Here is a 13739-nt window from a genome sequence, read left to right as displayed (position 1 = left end):
TGCCTGCCGCTTGCTGCCAAGTCGCTCCAGTCGTTTCCGACTCTGTTCGACCCCCCAGACAGCAGCCCACCAGGCTCGCCCATCCCTGGGATTCTCCAGGCAAGAACACTGGAGTGGGTTGCCATTTCCTTCTCCAATGCATGAAAGTGAAAAGTGAAAGTGAAGTCACTCAGCCGTGTCCGACTCTTAGCAACCCCATGGACTGCAGCCTACCAGGCTCCTCCATCCATGTGATTTTCCAGGCAAGAGTACTGGAGTGGGGTGCCATTGCCTTCTCCGATAAAGCAGGTCTATTCAAGGTCTGATCATGAAATCCCTTAGTTTTGTTTTTCTGGAAATATCTATATCTATTCTTCATTTCTGAAGGACTACCTCACCAGATAAAAAAAAATTTTTTTAGCCTTTTTTCTTCCTTTCAGCATTTTGAATATGTAATCCCATTGTCTCCTGGCCTGAGAAATCTGCTAATAGCCTTATGAGGGTTCCCATGTAAGTGATAAGCTTCTTTTCCTTTGATGATTTTAAGATTCTTCTTGTGTGTGATTTTTGACAGTTTTATTTTAATGTGTCTTGGAGAAGATCTTGAGCTGTATTTATTTGGAGACCTAGAAGTTCCATGAGGGCTTCCTTTGTGACTCAGATGGTAAATCTCTCCCAAAACTTCGGATGTTTTCAGCCATTATTTCCTTAAATAAGCTTTTTCTTCCCTTTTCCTTCCGGGATTTCAATAATTTGCTCATTGCCTCTTTTGATTCTAGTGCATAGTTTAGCTTGGTTTTCTTTACTTTTTTTACATTTTTTTCTTTGTTCCTCTCTGGCTGGGTTATTTGAAGAGTCTGTCTGCTACTTTACAATTTTTTTTTCTTCTTATTGATCCATTCTGATATTGACACTCTCTTTATTGTATTTTTTCATTTCATTCACCGTATTTGTCACCTCCAGAAATTTCATTTGGTTCTTTTTCTTTAAATGATTTTTATCTCTTTGTTAAATTTCTTATTTTGTTTGTATGCTGCTTTCCTGATTTTGTTGAATTGTCTTTCTGTGTTTTCTTGTAGCTCGTTGAGTTTCCTTAAAATGGCTATTTAAATTCTTTATGAGATAAATTGACTATATGCTTTTTGAGTTGATTACTGGAAAAACCTTATGATCCTTTAGTGGTGTCTTGTTTCCTTGATTCTTTTTGTTCCTTGAAATCTTGCATTGCTATCTTTGCATTTAAAGTAGCAGTCACCTCCTCTAGCCTTAACTAACCTATGAATACAGCTGCTCTGTGCTTCTTGCTCCCTCTTCTGGTAGAATTCTTAAGCTTGTATGCCTTCTCTGAATTCTGCAATGCACCAGTCCAAGTTCTGGGACCCTCCCTTTTGTTTTCCCAAGGGTAGTGCTAAATGCCCAGACTGTGGTTTCTCCTTGGCATGCAGATTTGAGTGAGCTTTCTACACATGCTCACTGCTGCTGCTGCTAAGTCGCTTCAGTCGTGGTCTGACTCTGTGTGACCCCATAGATGGCAGCCTACCAGGCTCCTCCGTCCTTGGGATTCTCCAGGCAAGAACGCTGGGGTGGGTTGCCATTTCCTTCTCCAAAGCATGAAAGTGAAAGTGAAAGTGAAGTCGCTCAGTCGTGTCTGACTCTTCACGACCCCATGGACTGCAGCCTTCCAGGCTCCTCCATCCATGGGAGTTTCCAGGCAAGAGTACTGGAGTGGAGTGCCATTGCCTTCTCCAACATGCTCACTAGCCATCTGCCAAAACTCACTCTTAGTGTCATTCAGAGTGCCCATAGGGGATCAGCCATGAGGTGAAGGGTGATGTGAGTGAGGCACTAAGATGTCCTTGGCGTATTTGGGTAGATTTGCATATGAGAAGTCTCAGGGGCTCATTGGTGGGCCTCCCAGTGGAGTCAATATTAGGATTCTGTTTCTTTGATGCTTTCCAAACACTGACTGCTGTTCATCTAGCTGCTCACTGCCCTGTAAAGTTGTCCAGCTCAAAGCTCAGGACTCCACATGGAGTGAGAGAGAAACTGATATCTTTGGTAGTGTCTTGGACAACTAGAGAAGTCAGGCACTCACACACTCTCACTTTTCATTGCAGGAGAAATCATGATTCAATAAGGATTCTCTTGACATTGAGCACTGGTAAAGTAAAGATGTTCCTCATCCTTTGCAATGCATATAATCTGTGACTTTCTTCTCTGAAAGTGTGCTGGGAATTCTCCACTGGACTCCTGGACTTCCACAAAGAATCTCTCATTTGTGGGTGATTATTTGTTTGTTCATTCTCCAGGGGCTCCCAGACCATAGCATAGAGAGTCTGGAATTGGTTCATGGTGCATTTCAGAGTCCACAGCTGGGCTCAATGACTGAGTGGCTATTATCTGAAATACAGGTGAATAATATTCTTCCTGAGCCCCTAGGAAACAGGTGCTAGATCCCACTGTTCCTACAAAGGTACTTTTGCACATAGATGGATACAAAATTGCTGTTGCTAAGGGAGGTATATGAGTTTTTGTTGCTGTTCAGTAGCTAAGTTATATCTGACTCTTTGCCACCCCATGAACTGCAGCACCTCTGGCACCTCTGTCTTTCACTATCTCCCAGAGTTTGCTCAAATTCATGTCTATTGAGTCAGTGATGCTATCTAACCATCTCATCCTCTGCTATGACCTTCTCCTTTTGCCTTCAGTTTTCCCCAGCATCAGGGAAGTAGAGGTAGATGTTTTCCTGGAATTCCCTTGATTTCTTCATGATCCAACAAATGCTGGCAATTTGATCTCTGGTTCCTCTACCTTTTCTAAACCCAGTATGTATATTTGGAAGTTCTTGGTTCACATACTGCTGAAGTCTAGCTTGAAGGATTTTGAGCATAACCTGGCTAGCATGTGAAATGAAGGCCATTGTATAGTAGTTAAAACATTCTTTGGCATTGGAAGGAAAACTGACCCTTTCCAGTTCTGTGACCACTGGTGAGTTTTCCAAATTTGCTGACATTGAGTGCAGTACTTTAACAGCATCATCTTTTAGGATTTGAAATAGTTCAGCTGTAATTCCACTACCTTCACTAGCTTTGTTTGTATGTAGTAATGTATAAACCTCATACCCGCCAGAGAGTCTTGGAGGGCATAAAAAAAACCTTGTATGCACCAGGACCCAGGGGAAAGGAGCACTGACCCCACAAGAGACTGAGTCAGACCTGTCTGTGTTTGAGGGCCCCCTGTGGAGGCGTGGGTCAGCAGTGGCCTGCTGTGGGGATAGGGACACTGGCAGCAACAGTCTTGGGAGGCATAGTGTGTTGGCATAAGGCCTCTTGGAGGAGGTCACCATTAGCCCTACCATAAAGTGTACTATATGGCAGCCCTACCATAGAGACTGCAGACTGCAGAATTGGGCTCACTCAGGCCAAACTACAGGGTGGGAGGACAGCCCCACCCATTAGCAGAAAATTGGATTAAAGATTTACTGAGCAAGGCCCTGCCCACCAAAGCAAGACCCAGTTTTCCCCACAGCCAATCCCTCCCATCAGGAAGCTTGCACAAGCTTCTTATCCTCATCCATCAGAGGGCAGAAAGAAGAAGCAAGAACTGCAATCCTATGACCTTCAGAACAAAAACCACAATCACAGAAAACTAACCAAAATGATCACATGGATCACAGCTTTGTCTAACTCAATGAAACTATGAGCCATGACATGCAGGGCCACCCAAGATTGACAAGTCATGGTGGAGAGTTCTGACAAAACATGGTCCACTGGAGAAGGGAATGGCAAATTACTTCAGTATTCTTGCTTTGAAAACCCCATGAACAGTATGAAAATGCAGTAATATATGACACCAGAAGATGAGCCCCCTAGGTATGCTACTGGGGAAGAGCAGAGAAATAGCTCCAGAAAGAATGAAGAGGCTGAGTAAAAGCAGAAATAATGCCCAGGTGTGGATGTGTCTGGCGATGAAGGTGAAGTCTGATGCTGTAAAGAACGATAATACATAGGAACCTGGAATCGAGGTAAATTAGATGTGGTCAAACAAGATGGCAAAAGTGAACATCAACATTTTAGGAATCATTGAACTAAAATGGATGGGAATGGATGAATTTAATTCGCATGACATTATATCTACTATGGTGGGCAAGAATCCCTTAGAAGGAATGGAGTAGCCCTCATAGTCAACAAGAGTCCAAAATACAGGACTTGGGTGTAACCTTAAAAATGACAGAATAATCTCAGTCCATCTCCAAGGCAAACCATTAACATCACAGTAATCCAAGTCCGTGCTCCAATCACTAATGCCAAAGAAGATGAAGTCAAATTGTTCTATGAAGACCTACAAAATCTTCTAGAACTAACACCAAAAAATACACCCTTTTCATCATAGGGAATTAGAATGCAAAGTATTCCAAAGTCAAGAGATACCTGGAATAACAAGGCAAGTTTGGCCTTGGAGTACAAAATGAAGCAAGGTGAAAGCTAACAGAGCTTTGCCAAGAGAATGCACTGGTCATAGTAAACACCCTGTTCCAACAACACAAGAGATGACTCTGCACATGGACATCACCAGATGGTCAGTTCTGAAATCAGATTGATTATATTCTTTTCAGCCAAAGATGGAAAAGTTTTATACAGCCAGCAAAAACAAGACCCGGTGCTCACTGTGGCTCAGATTATGGACTGCTTATTGCAAAATTCAGACTTAAATTGAAAAAAGTAGGGAAAACCATAAGGACATTCAGATATGACCTAAATCAATTGCCTTATGATTATACAGTAGAAATGACAAATAGATTCTAGGGATTAGATCTGGTAGACAGAGTTCCATAAGAACTATGGAGGGAGGTTTGTAACATTGTACAGCAGGTAGTGACCAAAACTATTCTGAAGAAAAAGAAATGCAAGAAGGCAAAATGGTTGTCTGGGGAGGCCTTACAGATAGCTGAGAAGAGAAGAGAAGCAAAAAGCAAAGGAGAAAGGGAAAGATATACCAATCTGAATGCAGAGTTCCAAAGAATAGCAAGGAAAGATAAGAAAGGCTTCTTAAGTGAACCATGAAAGAAATAGAGGAAAACAAAGAATGGGAAAGACTAGAGATTCCTTCAAGAAATTTAGGAGATACTAAGGGAACATTTCATGAAAAGAAGCACACAATAAAGGACAGAAAGAGTAAGGACCTAACAGAAGCAGAAGATATTAAGAAGAGGTGGCAAGAATACACAGAAGAACTATACAAAAAAGATCTTGATGACCCAGATATTAACGATGGTGTGATCACTCACCTAGAGCCAGACATTCTGGAATGTGAAGTCAAGTGGGCCTTAGGAAGCATCACTACAAACAAAGCTAGTGGAGGTGATGGAATTGCATCTGAGCTATTTCAAATCCTAAAAGATGAAGCTGTTAAAGTGCTGACCTCAATATGCCAGCAAATTTGGAAAACTCAGCAGTGGCCACAGGACTGGAAAAAGTCAGTTTTCATTCCAATCCCAAAGAAAGGCATTGCCAAAGAATGTTTCAACTACCATGCAGTTGTGCTCATTTCACATGCTAGCATGGTAATGCTCAGAATTCTTTAAGGTAGGCTTCAGCAGTATATGAACCAAGAACTTCCAGATGGATTTAGAAAAGGTAGAGGAACCAGTGAGAGTGAAAAAGCTAGCTTAAAACTCAAAAGCAAAGGAGAAAAGGAAAGATATACCCATTTGAATGCAGAGTTCCAAAAAATAGCAAGGAGAGATAAGAAAGCCTTCCTCAGCAATCAGTGCAAAGAAATAGAGGAAAACAAAGAATGGGAAAGACTAGAGATCTCTTTAAGAAAATTAGAGATACCAAGGGAACATTTCATGCAAAGATGGGCTTGATAAAGGACAGAAATGCTACCACTGGTTTGATCTCCTTGCTGTCCAAGGGGCTCTCAGGAGTCTTCTCCAGCACCATAGTTCAGAGGCATCAGACTATATTCTCTACACTATGGTCTTCTTGGTGGTCACATACCATTGTGAGGGCATGGAGAATATAGATGTAAAGAATATAGATGTAAAGAATATAGATGTAAAGATGTAAAGAATATAGATGTAAAGATGTATGGATGTGAGAATTGGACTATAAAGAAAGCTGAGCACCAAAGAATTGATGCTTTTGAACTGTGGTGTTGGAGAAGACTCTTGAGAGTCCCTTGGACTGCAAGGAGATCCAACCAGTCCATCCTAAAGGAGATCAGTCCTGGGTGTTCATTGGAAGGACTGATGTTGAAGCTGAAACTCCAGTACTTTGGCCACCTGATGCGAAGAAATGACTCATTGGAAAAGACCCTGTGCTGGGAAAGATTGGGGGCAGGAGAAGGGGACGACAGAGGATGAAATGGTTGGATGGCATCATCAACTCGATGGACTTTTTAATATGCTGTCTAGGTTGGTCATAACTTTCTTTCTAAGGAGCAAGGGTCTTTTAATTTCATGGCTGCAATCACCATCTGCAGTGATTTTGGAGCCCCCAAAAATAAAGTCTGACACTGTTTCCACTGTTTCCCCATCTATCTGCCATGAAGTGATGGGACTGGATGCCATGATCTTAGTTTTCTGAATGTTGAGCTTTAAGCCAACTTGTTCACTCTCCTCTTTCACTTTCATCAAGAGGCTCTTTAGTTCCTCTTCACTTTCTGCCATAAGGGTGGTGTCATCTGCATATCTGAGGTTGTTGATATTTCTCCCAGCAATCTTGATTCCAGCTTGTGCTTCTTCCAGCCCAGCGTTTCTCATGATGTACTCTGCATATAAGTTAAATAAGCAGGGTGACAATATACAGCCTTGACGTCCTCCTTTTCCTATTTGGAACCAGTCTGTTGTTCCACGTCCAGTTCTAACTGTTGCTTCTTGACCTGCATACAGATCAAAGGCTTTGGCATAGTCAATAAAGCAGAAATAGATGTTTTTCTGGAACTCTCTTCCTTTTTTGATGATCCAGCAGATGTTGGCAATTTGATCTCTGGTTCCTCTGCCTTTTCTAAAACCAGCTTGAACATCAGGAAATTCACGGTTCACATATTGCTGAAGCCTGGCTTGGAGAATTTTGAAAATTACTTTACTAGCGTGTGAGATGAGTGCAATTGTGCGGTAGTTTGAGCATTCTTTGGCATTGCCTTTCTTTGGGATTGGAATGAAAACTGACCTTTTCCAGTCCTCTGGCCACTGCTGAGTTTTCCAAATTTGCTGGCATATTGAGTGCAGCACTTTCACAGCATCATCTTTCAGGATTTGGAGTAGCTCAACTGGAATTCCATCACCTCCACTAACTTTGTTCGTAGTGATGCTTCCTAAGGCCCACTTGTTCACATTCCAGGATGCCTGGCTCTAGGTGAGTGATCACATCATCGTGATTATCTGGGTTGTGAAGATAACTTTTGTATAGTTCTTCTGTGTATTCTTGCCACCTCTTCTTAGTATCTTCTGCTTCTGTTAGGCCCATACCATTTCTGTCCTTTATCAAGCCCATCTTTGCATGAAATGTTCCCTTGGTATCTCTAATTTTCTTAAAGAGATCTCTAGTCTTTCCCATTCTTTGTTTTCCTCTATTTCTTTGCACTGATTGCTGAGGAAGGCTTTCTTATCTCTCCTTGCTATTTTTTGGAACTCTGCATTCAAATGGGTATATCTTTCCTTTTCTCCTTTGCTTTTCACTTCCCATCTTTTCGCAGCTATTTGTAAGGCCTCCTCAGACAGCCATTTTGCTTTTTTGCATTTCTTTTTCTTGGGGATGATCTTGATTTCTGTGTCCTGTACAATGTCACGAACCTTCATGCATAGTTCATCAGGCACTCTGTCTATCAGATCTAGTCCCTTAAATCTATTTCTCATTTCCCCTGTACAGTCATAAGGGATTTGATTTAGGTCATACCTGAATGGTCCAGTGGTTTTCTTCAGTTTCTTCAATTTCAGTGTGAATTTGGCAATAAGGAGTTCATGGTCTGAGCCACAGTCAGCTCCTGGTCTTGTTTTTGTTGACTGTAGAGAGCTTGTCCATCTTTGGCTGCAAAGAATAGAATCAATCTGATTTCAGTGTTGACCATCTGGTGATGTCCATGTGTAGAGTCTTCTCTTGTGTTCTTGGAAGATGGTATTTGCTATGACCAGTGCATTCTCTTGGCAGAACTCTATTAGCCTTTGCTCTGCTTCATTTTGTACTCCAAGGCCAAATTTGCCTGTTACTCCAGGTGTTTCTTGACTTTCTACTTTTGCATTCCAGTCCCCTATAATGAAAAGGACATCTTTTTTGGGTGTTAGTTCTAGAAGGTCTTATAGGTCTTCATAGAACTGTTCAACTTCAGCTTCTTTGGCATTACTGGTTGGGGCATAGACTTGAATTACCGTGATATTGAATGGTTTGCCTTGGAAATGAACAGAGATCATTCTGTTGTTTTTGAGATTACATCCAAGTACTGCATTTTGGACTCTTTTGTTGACTATGATGGCTATTCCACTTCTTCTAAGGGATTCCTGCCAACAGTAGTAGATATAATGGTCATCTGAATTAAATTCACCCATTCCAGTCCATCTTAGTCTTCCTTAGAGCAATTTAATATAGAGAAAGGAGTGACAGCAAATGGGATTAGAAAGCATTTTCAAAGTGTATTATGTATCCACTATTTGCAAAGTATATAAGTAAATTGTAGAAAAGCTTTCATGGACTCAAGGACCTCTAGCACACTCTATAGCTGGCAGTCCTTCTCATTTCCAGGAAATCTGTATATTTTGATTGGCCCATGCTGATCCAACTGCTTATCAATCTTCCTTACTTAATGGTTACTATGTTTCCAATCCTGTCCTAGGAAACCCTACAGGGAGATAAGAGGAACATAAAAGTTGTTTTTATCCTCTTTATGACATCATGTTTTTAACTGTGGGTACAATATTATTGAGAGAGTCATTTCCTAGGCAGGTTGATAGGGAGTCTAGGGGTCCCCAAGGAAAGAGGGGTCTGGAATTCTCAAGGAGGAAGAAAGGACAAAGTTTTTTTCTTTCTCCACATTCCTTAGGATTATATAACAATAATGTATCCTGCCTAAGGACAGTCTCTGGATTAAACCTTCTGTTATCTTAAAATGTAAATTATGGGAGTAGACCTGGTCTTTACAAGGATGTATCCTGCCTGAGGACAGTGTTATCTTAAAATGTAAATTATGGTCTGATGAGGTCTTTACAACCTCCAGACATTCTTTGGATTATATAACTTCATTGTTAACACTAGCAAGCGGGTACTCTTTCTGCCTCCTTCTGATGCCTATGTCAGAAACTTTCTCTATCTCCTTTATACTTTAATAAAACTTTATTACACAAAAGCTCTGAGCGATCAAGCCTGTCTCTGGCCCCGGATTGAATTCCTCTCCTCCAGGGGCCAAGAATCCCGGTGTCTTTGTGTGATTCAACAACAACCTTTCAATTGTGGTATTTCTATTTTCCATACCAAAAATTAGGATTTGTGGTCTGATAAGTATACATGTCCCTATGGAGACATTTTTCTCCATAGGAGAACAACTGTAAAAAACTGTAGTATAAAAAAAAAAAAAAAAAAAATCAGGATGTTTTGGGGAGAAGTGAGATAGAGCTTGGGGGTTAAGAGATACAAACTACTATGTATAAAATAAATAAGCAACAAGCATATATTGTACAGCACAGGAAAATCTAGCCATTATTTTATAATAATTTTCAGTGGAGTACAATTTATTAAAATATTGAATCACTATGTTGTGCACCTGAAACTAATACATTATAAATCAACTATACTTCAATAAAAAAATCTGTGTCACCATCCAATATACATTTATCAATATTTACTTCATTTTTCATTTTATTTTTTATATTTTACTTTTAAATTTACCTGAGTTTTGCTGTGTTAAGTAATGTATAAGAAACATATGTATTATAATTCTCCCAAAAGTTTAACTAATTTTCTCATTATCATTATTATATCTTTCTCCTGTTACTATTGATTAAAATTCTACCTACATTCCATGATAAACATGTGTATTTCCTCCCCCAGAAAAAAGATGTTTTTTAAAAAAATAATAGGGAATACAGATACATGCATAAATAGAATATATTATACACGATTGCTAATTAAGTGTCAAAGGAGTGGGACAGACAGAGTGCTACAAGGAAGACTTCTTTTATATGGAGTGGTCAATAAAATCTTCACCAAAGAGTTAAGATATATAGGTTTGGGGAAAAGAGGGGGAAATCATTCTAAACATAAACATAGTGTTTATCAGAATATTGCTCCATATTGGACGGAATCCCATATTGGGAAAGTGTTAATATCACAACTTAAAAGGTTTATGGTGTGGCCTAAGTAATGAATCCAAGTCTACATAGCTCAGTATTCTAATCTGACTTTGTGTTACATTGAGCAACAAATTAACTTTCTTTGAGCCTCATTTATCCATATTAGGAGAAATACCTCAGGGGTGGTTACTAGATGGCATGAAAGCAAACCACCAGATAATGAAGGTGATATAAAAATGCCAGAAATATATAAACTTGTACAGAAGTGTACCAACTTACAGATATCTACAACTCCTATAGATGCAACCAAATGCTAGATCCTGTCAGACTGTACTCTGCTAAGGTCAGGTAAGCTTTGTCCTTCATTTGGCTTCTGGCTGAGTCCCCAAGGAGTTATCTTTGTGTTTATAGAGATCTGTTTTCTTCTGTGGAATTGACAGCTGTTTAGTGGGTCACTTAAGATGCCAGGTTCAATCAAGAGAGAGCCAGGAGATTCTTCAAATTCATAGAATACAGTAGTGAATTTATTCAAATGAATAATTTTAACAAATGAAAGTTTCACATAAAGAACTTGGAAAGATGTATACGGTGGTCTTACAATGTATACAATAATATTGGGATAAAACTTTAGAACTGGAAAAAACATTATGAAAACTTGAAGTCTCTCTGTCTCTCTTTTTGGGGCATGTGGAATCTTAGTTCTCCTACCATGGATCACAGCTGTGTCCCCTGCAGTGGAAGCATGGAGGCTTAACCACTGGACCACCAGGGAAACCCCAAAGTCTCTTATTTGACAGTAGAAAAACTGAAGCCCAGGTTGTCTTTCTCACAGTTAGTAAATGGAAAAGGCAGGACTAGAATCCTGGCCTTAAAAAATATATTTGGACCAGTGTTCTCTCTATCATACTGTACAGTCACCCACAAACCATGTAAGAATGTCTAAAATTTATTAATTAAGTTTTTGCTTTATGTCAGACTATGGGTTAAGCACTTACATGTACTGTCTCACTGAATTCTTACAAGAATACTGAGAATCGGGTACTATTAATATGGTAATATTAATGAGGAAACTGAGGTTTTTAGAGGTTAAATGAATTAAACTCTAGATTAAAGAGCTACTAAGTAACTGGAAATGTAAGCTAGTATGTTACTGTGACATAGGGGACTGGAATGCAAAAGTAGGAAGTCAAGAGATACTTGAGTAACAGGCAAGTTTGGCCTTGGAGTACAAAATGAAGCAGGACAAAGGCTGACAGAGTTTTGCCAAGAGAACATACTGGTCATAGCAAACACCCTCTTCCAACAACACAAGAGATGCTCACGGACATCACCAGATGGTCAATACTGAAATCAGATTGTTTATATTCTTTGTAGCCAAAGGTGGAAAAGCTCGATACATTCAGCAAAAACAAGACTGGAACTGACTGTGGCTCAGTTCATGAACTCCTTACTGCAAAATTCAGACTTAAATTGAAGAAAGTAGGGAAAACCACTAGACCATTCAGGTACGACCTAATCAAATCCCTCAGGTACGACCTAAATCAAATCCCTTATGATTATCCACTGAAAGTGACAAATAGATTCAAAGGATTAGATCTGATCAGATCAGATCAGTCGCTCAGTCGTGTCCGACTCTTTGCGACCCCATGAATCGCAGCATGCCAGGCCTCCCTGTCCATCACCAACTCCCGGAGTTCACTCAGACTTACGTTCATCGAGTCAGTGATGCCATCCAGCCATCTCATCCTCTGTCGTCCCCTTCTCCTCCTGCCCCCAACCCCTCCCAGCATCAGAGTCTTTTCCAATGAGTCAACTCTTCGCATGAGGTGGCCAAAGGACTGGAGTTTCAGCTTTAGCATCAGTCCTTCCAAAGAAATCCCAGGGTTGATCTCCTTCAGAATGGACTGGTTGGATCTCCTTGCAGTCCAAGGGACTCTCAAGAGTCTTCTTCAACACCACAGTTTAAAAGCATCAATTCTTTGGCACTCAGCCTTCTTCACAGTCCAACTCTCACATCCATACATGACCACAGGAAAAACCATAGCCTTGACTAGACAGATCTTTGGTGGCAAAGTAATGTCTCTGCTTTTGAATATGCTATCTAGGTTGGTCATAACTTTCCTTCCAAGGAGTAAGCGTCTTTTAATTTCATGGCTGCAGTCACCATCTGCAGTGATTTTGGAGCCCCCAAAAATAAAGTCTGACACTGTTTCCACTGTTTCCCCATCTATCTGCCATGAAGTGATGGGACTGGATGCCATGATCTTCGTTTTCTGAATGTTGAGCTTTAAGCCAACTTTTTCACTCTCCACTTTCACTTTCATCAAGGGGCTTTTTAGTTCCTCTTCACTTTCTGCCATAAGGGTGGTGTCATCTGCATATCTGAGGTTATTGATATTTCTCCTGGCAATCTTGATTCCAGCTTGTGTTTCTTCAAGAACTTAGATCTGATAGAGTTCCATAAATCCATGGACGGAGAGAGGTAGTCCTAAGATGGCAGAGGAATAGGATGGGGAAACCACTTTCTCACCCACAAATTCACTGAACGATCATTTGAATGCTGAACAAGTACCACAAAACAACTTCTGAACGCTGGTAGAGAGCACCAGGCACCCAGAAAGGCAGCCTTCAAAAGGAGGTAGGACAAAAATATAAAAGATAAAAAGAGAGACAAAAGAGTTAGGGACGGAGACCCATCCCAGGGAGGGAGTCATAAAAGAGGAGAAGTTTCCAAACACTAGGAAACCCTCTCACTGGCGGGTCTGTGGGGAGTTTTGGAATCTCTGAGGGCAACATAACTGGGAGCAAAAAATAAATAAATAAAACCCACAGATTTCACATCTAATTGCAACTCCCAGCACAGAAGTAGCCCAGATGCTTGCGTCCACCACCAGCAAGCAGAGGCTGAACAGGGAGGCATGGGCTGCATCGCTTAGGGTAAGGACTGGGCCTGAATGCCCTGAAGGCAATCTGAGAGAGCTAACGTGAGATAGCAATGCAAAACATGGGCTAGCCAGAGAGAGGGGAAAAAAAATAAAAGAAAGAGGAGAGACAGAGAACTTTCCCACGAAAAGCACTAAGCTAAGGCACTGCCAGGCCCACTCACTGAACAAAGGACTGAGCAAATACCAGAGGAGAGCTAGCCTGCAGCGGACCGGCCCATCCCCCACCAGAGGCAGGGAGGCAGGCAGGTGACAGACAGAGCCAGAAGGCAAGGGGCAAACTCGGCCCCAGAGATGCCATCCTCTACCAAACTGCGAGCAGGCTCACAGTTGCTAACCAAGTCTTCCTGGGATAGTGGATGGTTGACACCTACCACGGGGGTCGCAGCCAGAGATCAGCTCCCCGGAGGAGACACATGGCACACCTGAGATGGTGCTCCCGCTGCACACCCGGGACACTGAGCAGCTGGGGCAAGGGAGGTGATAAGACACACCACCCCACCTGGGGAGTGTGTGCTCACCAAGCACCTGGT

The sequence above is a fragment of the Bos indicus x Bos taurus genome, chromosome X, assembly GCF_003369695.1.
Source record: "Bos indicus x Bos taurus breed Angus x Brahman F1 hybrid chromosome X, Bos_hybrid_MaternalHap_v2.0, whole genome shotgun sequence".
Classification (NCBI taxonomy): Eukaryota; Metazoa; Chordata; class Mammalia; order Artiodactyla; family Bovidae; genus Bos; species Bos indicus x Bos taurus.
Note: the sequence above shows the minus strand (reverse complement) of the source record.